This window comes from Solanum pennellii, chromosome 9, assembly GCF_001406875.1.
Source record: "Solanum pennellii chromosome 9, SPENNV200".
Classification (NCBI taxonomy): domain Eukaryota; kingdom Viridiplantae; phylum Streptophyta; class Magnoliopsida; order Solanales; family Solanaceae; genus Solanum; species Solanum pennellii.
This window is the reverse complement of record NC_028645.1, coordinates 44,945,178-44,954,027: the sequence shown is the minus strand read 5'-3', so window position 1 is coordinate 44,954,027 and position 8,850 is coordinate 44,945,178. Positions and strand designations below refer to the sequence as shown.

The 8,850-nt window shown below is 31.7% G+C and overlaps 1 pseudogene; it reads right to left on the bottom strand.

Moving 5' to 3' along the window:
* Positions 1 to 3,268: 3,268 nt before the first annotated feature.
* On the bottom strand, positions 3,269 to 8,495 carry LOC114074035 (annotated as a pseudogene).
* Positions 8,496 to 8,850: the final 355 nt, after the last annotated feature.

Genomic DNA, 8,850 nt, shown 5'->3' with positions numbered 1-8,850 from the left:
TCATATTACTTACAAATAAGTAGATACAACTCTTTCTAGCTTCACGAACATCTGATAAATGTGACGTGATTACATGTTTAAATCATGTCTCACTAATTCTAATCGGATAAAATCATGCCTTAGAAATTCAACATCCATTGCAAGAGAAATCGATTCTCAATAATCTATTATAAAAAAAAAATAAAGGAAAATAGAGTAAAAACAAACTACCATATTTATTGAAACCTAATGTGATAAGAAATCCAACATTGATGTTACGTTGAACAATCATAGTTTCAACCAATTAGCACATATAACAACAAAAACAAACTATTTCACTAACCCCGTCGGAAAAAAATTTAGTGAAGAAAAACATATTAAAGAAAAATACCTTATATTATCGAACTTCTTAAAGAAATTTAGGTCCATCTCCAGCTACAAACAGAACTACCAATAGATCTCACAGATGTAGCTGAAATCACAAAACACCAACTTAATTACCAATACACCAAGTAGAATCACACAAACCCACAAACAGATGAGAGGGCTTTTGAAGATTTTAGGTCCTAATAGTCAAATACGAGCCTAGAATAGTGTAAAATCTGAGAATATTCTGATTTGTAGCTCCGCCTAAGGTCTAAGAATAGAAAAGTTCAAGAGAGAGGTTAGAGGGAAGAGAGTGTAATGTCTGATTTGTGAGTGAAGTTGCTAAAATGATATCACTAATTTATATTGTTTATATATGTTTTTTTCTAAAATGATTATATAAAAATAAAGAAATATAAAATATAATTACTAATATTGGTGGGTGATGAAAAATTTCGAAGGAAAATGTGGATGATTAATGAAATATTACAATACATATTAATTTTCAGATACTCATTACCATAGATGACTTTTTGAAATATGTTGTGATAGCTAACACTATTGTAATGGTCATATTAGAATGACAATGGTCATATGACTAAGTCGTGTCAATGTCTAACAAATCTTTTGGCAACGATCATAATCATTGAACTGGACAAGTTATAGTAACAAATATTGAAATGGTTACTAGTAAGTCTGTTTCCATAGACCCAACTTATGGTAGTGATATAGTAGCAAGAAAAGTTCACACACTGTTTAGAGAGAGAACTGATTGTACTATATGGTAGTGATATAGTAGCAAGAAAAGTTCACACACTGTTTAGAGAAAGAACTAATTGTACTATTGGTATTGATCGATATTACATACACTTATATTTATAGCAGGGACTTGGGAGGATTGGCAAACTAACAACGTTAAAAGATTTGATGTGACATTAAGTCACAAGTCTTGTAAAATTAGTGGTATATCCATTATTAATGACATCATTAATGTGCCCTACTTGGCACATACAAAAGACCCCACCAACTTTTCAGATCTCCACTTTAGTCCACCCCCCCTCTCCAACATTTTTGGAATAATATATTTCTTTCTAATTTTTAAAATTTATATTAGAAAAAAAGTCTCCAAAAACAAAAATAGTTGCAGCTCATTTTTGCTCATTTTTGGTGCTGCCGATTGGTCGATTTTGGTCAGTTTCCGACGGTGATAATAATTTTTAAGGTAAAATCATCATCATCTTCTATTTCATATTCATGTATACTCCATTTTCTTTCAAAACCAACCTTCAAAATTAGTTTCCCGCCATTTTAGAAATTTTCCATAACAATCACTTGATAACTTATTACAGATACATTTTAGTAGTTTAAAAGCATTAAAAATATGTTTCGCCATAGCAAGAGCTGAATTTTGAACACTGATTCATCCAGTCGCGTTTTCGTACGGATTTCATACCTCATAGACTAATACTGTAATCTATTATAGATATTTGTAGTCTATAATGGCACTAGCTGAATTTGTTTTTGTTATTTGAGATTATATGGGAGTATATATGAGAGGAGACTCCAAAAATCTGTAACTGGAAATCTTTTAGTAAGACGACAGTGCCCATGGCATGGCGTCGCAATGGTTAATATGACAATATGAATGCAAGCGTAATTGAGGCCGGTGAGTTAACTTGTGAGTCAAATGACTTGGTGATTAGCTACTAAATGAATGAGAGAGCGAAAATACATCCCACATTCATAAAAGATGATCGGCACGTTAGCTTGTACATGTTAGATATTTGTATTAATTTTATCTTTTTTAAATTCCACTAGTTTTGATCTATATATATAAGTGTTTGTTTCTAGCAGGGAAAGTATAAACAATGATTTAATATAGCCATAAAGCCTAATATACCTTACTAATATTAGAGTGTGAATCTCTTTGGTCGAACATATACCATACACATAAAGATGTATTGATTATATACAGTGTCTATATATTTTGATAACCAGATAATATTTACATGTACAAATTTTACAACAGTAACAAAAGTGCAAATTCACCTTTTCGACAGTAGCATCTGCTTCTTTTATAGTATAAAAGAAAAACAATGTCTCATAAACAACTCAAAAACCTCTAGTTTTACAATGTCTCAAACATCCAAAGAAAAAAAGTCTTACAATTGTCATTGTTGTAATCAAACCATGTTTAGGACGTCACACACTGCCGATACAAATCCAGGTCGACAATTCTTTAATTGTGCAGTTGGCATATGCTTATTTTTAGGTGGCTTCAAAATTAATTATCAACGAGTAGCCCATCAAAATTTCAAGGCGTTGCCAAATTTGAATTATGAAAAAGTTACGGGGATTCGAAGAAAATAGGAATCTGCTAATGACTTTCTTTAAAGAGGCTGAAGGGCAGCGGAATCACTTGAAAATATTGTTACAAGATTCTGAAAGAGATAGAGATCAACTAAAAGAAAGGTTGATTTTGGCAGAAGAAATAGAAAAACGCTTAAAACTGTATTGTGTTGTTTATTTTTGGTGTTTGCTTTCTGAAAAATGTGTAACATGAATGTAGACTGATTAAATAAAAGTATTTCTTTCTATTTATTGCACTCTTATACCTTTCATTTTTTATCAATAATGTTATAAATCAACAGTGATAACAATCTATAATATTAAACATACAAACCAATAAGACATTTTAAGCAAAGCAAAAATCACATACTATAAAAAAAAATGGATTCATAAAACCCTTCATAATAAATCATGTTAAATTGTTTCTCAAAATTACCATTAACCATATACAAAAACATCTATAATCTTTCATATGTATAATTTTCTCCACAAAATAGCAAAACAATAAATACTTCAAAATCACAAAACCATTTTAATTTTATCCACAAAACACATAACATCAAAAATCATTGTATTAAGATGCCAAATACTTCAAAACAACTTCAATTGTCATTAACGTTACCATTGAGTTCATAATGATGTTTATGATATCCACTTCGACACAGTCATCTTCTTTTTCTTCTTCCTTCTTCTCTTCTGCCACTTCATCAACAACATCAGCTGCCACTTCACCACTTGCCACTTCATTAATACCATCAGCTGCCACTTCACCAAATGCAACATCATCAATTGCTACTTCATCAACAACATCAACTGTCACTGGATCAACTGCATATGTCATATCATCAACAACTATCACTGGATCAACTGCATCAGTCACTTTATCAACAACTGCCACTGGATCAACTTAACTTGCAACTTCATCAACAACTGTTACTCGATCAACTTCACCTGCCACTTCATCAACAACATCAACAACTACCATTGGATTAATTGCACTTTCCACTTCACCACTTGTCACTTCATCAACATTATCAGCACCTGCCACTTCATCAACAACTGTCACACCATCACTTGTAACTTTATCAACTGCCACACCATCAACTATTACTTCATCACCTCCATTCGTAAAGTATTCATCAATTGCAGCCAAGTCTTCATTAACTGCTGCAAGGTCTTCATTATCTGTTGTAATGTTCACATATACTATTTTACTTTGACAAAAAATATAGGAATAAATTACTTGACAGTAACAACAAATATATACACTAATTTATCTTTTTCTTCTTTTTTTGTTTATTCTTTTCAATTCTTCTCAATTTTTCTTCCTGTACATATACAACAACTTCGATCATTGATTTCTCAAGGGATAACACACGATCACTCATATTTTCCAAATTTCTATCTTTAGAAGTACTCGATACATTTTACTGTCTACTAGAAATAGAATTCACACAATGTACATCGGATCATCCAAATGTTCATCACATTCAGTGAGGATGGTCACACCTTTCAATTGGGCCTTCAATACATCAATGACCGCGTTCTTCACTTTATTTGTATATGAATTAAATATTTTCATGTAATTATATTCCATCTCACGGACAGTTGGATGAGGTATGGGTGCACAACCTAAAATAAAATATAAATATCACACAATATTCACTAATTTAAAATTATTGTTAGATAATAACAAATAAAGGTATTCCTTTGTACTTCTCCCCTTATACTTGAATGGATCACCTTCAACAACATCATCGCTTTTTGATGTGTACCGTCTTAGTATATGATAAAATGGGCAGTGAAGTATCCAAGGACTTCCCGACATACTTTCCAAGATATGGAAAAACTTCATATATGCAAACCTAAAGTCCATATAAATAACAAACAAATAAATAAAGGCTATATCATAAATCGACAAAAGAGTTGATAATACTTACCAGAAATGCCCAAAGAAAGTCTTACAAAGCATAACATGCATTCTTCTTTTCATTATGCATTTCCCTTTGCTTCCTTAAATTAGTTCTATTCTTCAAATAGGCCAATGTTAAATCAATTGACTCCTTTTCCCATGGATAAATTTCAAAGAAATTCAAATCATCTGTCATCTTGATATGGTATGAATCTACAATCTTAGACTGATCACAGGCAAGCAATATCGAGTGCACGAACTAAACTAAAGAACACTTCAATTTTTTATTCTTATTTAATTTGCTACTAATTATTAACCTCAACAATTTTGCACCAGTGATGTTCTTGTTCCTTGTCACTTTGAAATGAAAATTCTCACCTCTTTTATGAACTTTGTTCATTCTTGATTCACGGGGTATGCTGAACAATTCAGGCCCGTAATCAATGCAATTTCTTGTAAGCCAAAACATGCATGCTTATCGTTCACACAAAATCATCTTTCATGCAACTTTTTGTCATTTGTGACACGTCGCAGCAGCATGTAATGGCAATTTGTCCATTGAACTTATAATAATCCGGAATGTGCCTCAGATGTCCAAAGCAGGTACCCTTAAATTCATTATAAAGTTTTTCTTGAATCAGAATTTTCCGAAACTCGCGATAAGTTGTCATCCTTGATCTTACAGAGATCGTTTCTGGAAATGATCTTAATTCATCTAACCACGTCCCTAGGTCATTCAATTCACCTGAGATATCTCTTGTACGAATTGGCAAGGATAGAGGATCATCCTCATCTCGACTACTGTCTCTACTACTCTCCTCGCTATCACTTTCTCCTTCACTACTCTCAACATTATCATTAGCAGCATCAGCACTGCTGTCTTTGTAGTTATAATCTCCGCCATTGTTTCAGAAATTGAATCATGCTCGAATTCTTCGACTACAATTTTTTTCTTTTTACAAGTTTTCAAAACTTCTTCAGCCTTATGTTTCTTACATCTTAGAACAACAGAAGCAGATGATTTACTACTTCCACCTCTAGTTTTAGTCATTATTAATAATCTACAAGCAAAACATATTTATCGACCACTAGTTTTTAACATAAGCAAAGTAAATCTCCAATAAAACATGCAAAATAAACAACAAATCCAACAAAAATCAACAATGCCATTGATAAAAAATGACACTAAAGTCGATTAAAGTTTAGCAAAAAATTGAAAATCAATGAGCAAGATAAACATATATTTTTGTTAAAAACGCAATCAAATGGAGATCCCAACCAAATAGGGTCAGGTATACAGATCCAAACGAAAACCTTATGAAATACGGCGAAAAATAAAGAAAAACAGTCTAGAACAAAGAGTCATTAAATCATTACACTACTATAACCAAATACGACAAAAAATTAACGAGAAATACCATTAAATAAGAACAACTTATCAATGATGAAAGCTTTGACTTTGAGTAGAAAAACAGATGACGACTGAAGAAGATGATAAGCGAGAAACGTGATTTGAGGAAGATGATAAATGAGAAACGTTTGTTTAAGTTAATGGGGGAAGAGAAGTATATGGGGAAGAGTAGTGTATGATTACACTATAAGTGAGGCGTATGGGGACATATTACTTCTCACTAATAATGTATCTAGTTTATGACAAAATATTTTTTGTCTTATAATTTATTAAATTTTGGACATAAATGAATTTCATCTAAAAAAATATGTTGTTACAATATCGACAAATTAGAGTTCGTACTTAAATATTATAAATTTTAGTTATAAAAATTAATATATTTAATTATGACATTTATTTCATCACTAATAATATAAATAATTGGTGACAAATATTTTATTGTCTCTAATCAATCTATGATTTAGGTGACAACAAAAAAATTGTCACAAAATATGTAAGTTGTTAAATATCGACGACTTAAAATTTGTAGTGAATAATTAAACTATTTGCTACGGAAAAAAATTCATAGCTAAATACAATTTTTTTCTAAACTTGTTCATAATTACAAGTGACGACTTACAAAAAGAATAATACAAGGACTTCATAAGAAGTAGACAGAGTCCATCGTCAATTGACAAGTGAAAATATTAAAAACAATGAATTCGGTCGATTTTGTAAAAATGAAAAAGTTCAATATATCAATTTTCTTAATTTATGCAATTATAAAATGCATCATTGGAAAAATACGATCCTGGTTATAGGTATTGTGAGTGGGCACGGTTCTATCACTAGATCACTAATATTAGTTTGTTTGGCACTTCTATTTATTATTCGATGCACTTTCATTGATAAGCACGATAAAAAATAATTTGTCAAGTCTTTGTGCTAAGTTTTGTGCATGTCTATTGATTTGTGATTGGTAAAGTACATTAATTAAGTTGATCTATTTGGTTTTATCTATAAATATGTACATATTTAATAGTAATTCCACATACGTATGTAGAGTAACTATACAGAGATAACATCGACTTACAAACTTAGACTTTGTAAAGGTGCAATGTATTTCATGAATTTCTATTAATTTTTCTCATCAGTGTGAAAATTTAAATAAACTAAAAAATAAAAGCACAAATTACAAAAATGAACTAACGATGATTTCAAATATGTTATGATGTGCGAGCTCCTGGCCAGAGTTGTAAAACATTGCTGATTCCTATGCTAATTTTCCCACCATTCTTGGTGTTGATGGTTGAATTGACCAAATTTATAGTATCATTGGCACCATCAGGGATGATTTCAAAGAGATAAACAAGTTCAGTACTATGCTCTAGCCATGCTTGTAGCATCCCCATGGCTTCCATGTACCTTGATCTGGATGGAGGATGAGCCAGGCTCCAGGGTTTGATCTGGTGACCCTATATTTGAACCTTGTGATGGGACAAATAGGGTCACCATGGATGTTGTAGCAATTGGTGAGCCAGAGAGGTCACTAACCTCTTTTCACTCTGTCTCATGATTAGCAATCCAACAATTGAATCAACCTATTGATATGCTTCCTTCTGATAGCGAAGATCTACAAAAAAATTGAGATTTAGATTTAAACTAACGTGGATATCAAATTCCAATCACCAGGGTTCTTCAAACTGAACTTGCAAGTGAAAACATGTTGTTTCCAATTTCCATTAACTTAAAAAACCAGTGGACTACACTTCGGTTCACCATCAAATTGAAAAATTAATCTTGGATCTAGTTCAACTTGCACATTCAGATGCACTTTTGTTATCATTACATTCAAAACCCTTCAACTCCAATTCCACAAACACATTCCCCCGGTATATATAATATCCACAACCAATGCCCATACTTTTCGTTGCACAAATTTCAATCTTTAAACAAGTTTTCCCTCTAGCAGTTAATTTTTCAATGTCGATTTTGTTGAAATTGAAAGAAGCATGGATTTTTTTCTCTAAAACAAGGTCTTGTTTAGGTGTGTGCCCGTAGAAGGAATGTGTCAGCAAAAAAACATCATTTATCTGTCAATTAGCCAATCACTTTTGGTATGATATATAACTTGTCTTTTTCTGGACACTCTATGTCATCCTAGGATTTTATTGGGTTCTATATGGAATGTTCACACATCTATATATAGTTCATCTTTTTCTCTATATTTTTTTAGGGAAAAGGGTCAAAAATACCCATCAACTTTGATTTATTGTTTGACTTTATCCTCGCCGTTAAAATAAAGTTAATTTTATCCCTCCCTTTACTAATTTCGCCAAATTTACCCTTCATTAGACGGAATCCCCAAAATTTATCCAAATTGACCCGATATTTTTTTAAAAAAAAAACCTATCCCTTGTTTAGCCTAATGACCCGACCCCATTTAGAATAACCCGGTTAACCCTATTTTACCCATTCTTCCAAACTTCCTTTACCCATTCTCTTTATTTTTCTTCAATCAGAAGCACTAAATCGAAGAACAAAACAATGAATTAAAGAAAACACAATCCAATTTCTCCATCAGAATTTTGACTAATTGTTGTTAAGACATCAAATTGAATTTATTCTTATTATCTTAACCTACCTGTCACGAGACAAGTGGAGATCGCAATTAAAACACTTGAAAAGGAATCAAGTTAGCATGAAAATTTAGAAAATTATGTCAGAAAAAAACTTTTCAAACACAAAAAATTAGATCTAAAAGAGGTGATGTTAATAGTTAGTACTCATATTTCTGATTGAAATGGTGATGCCCATCTGTCCACATTAGCTCCTCCATTTGAAAACATTCCTC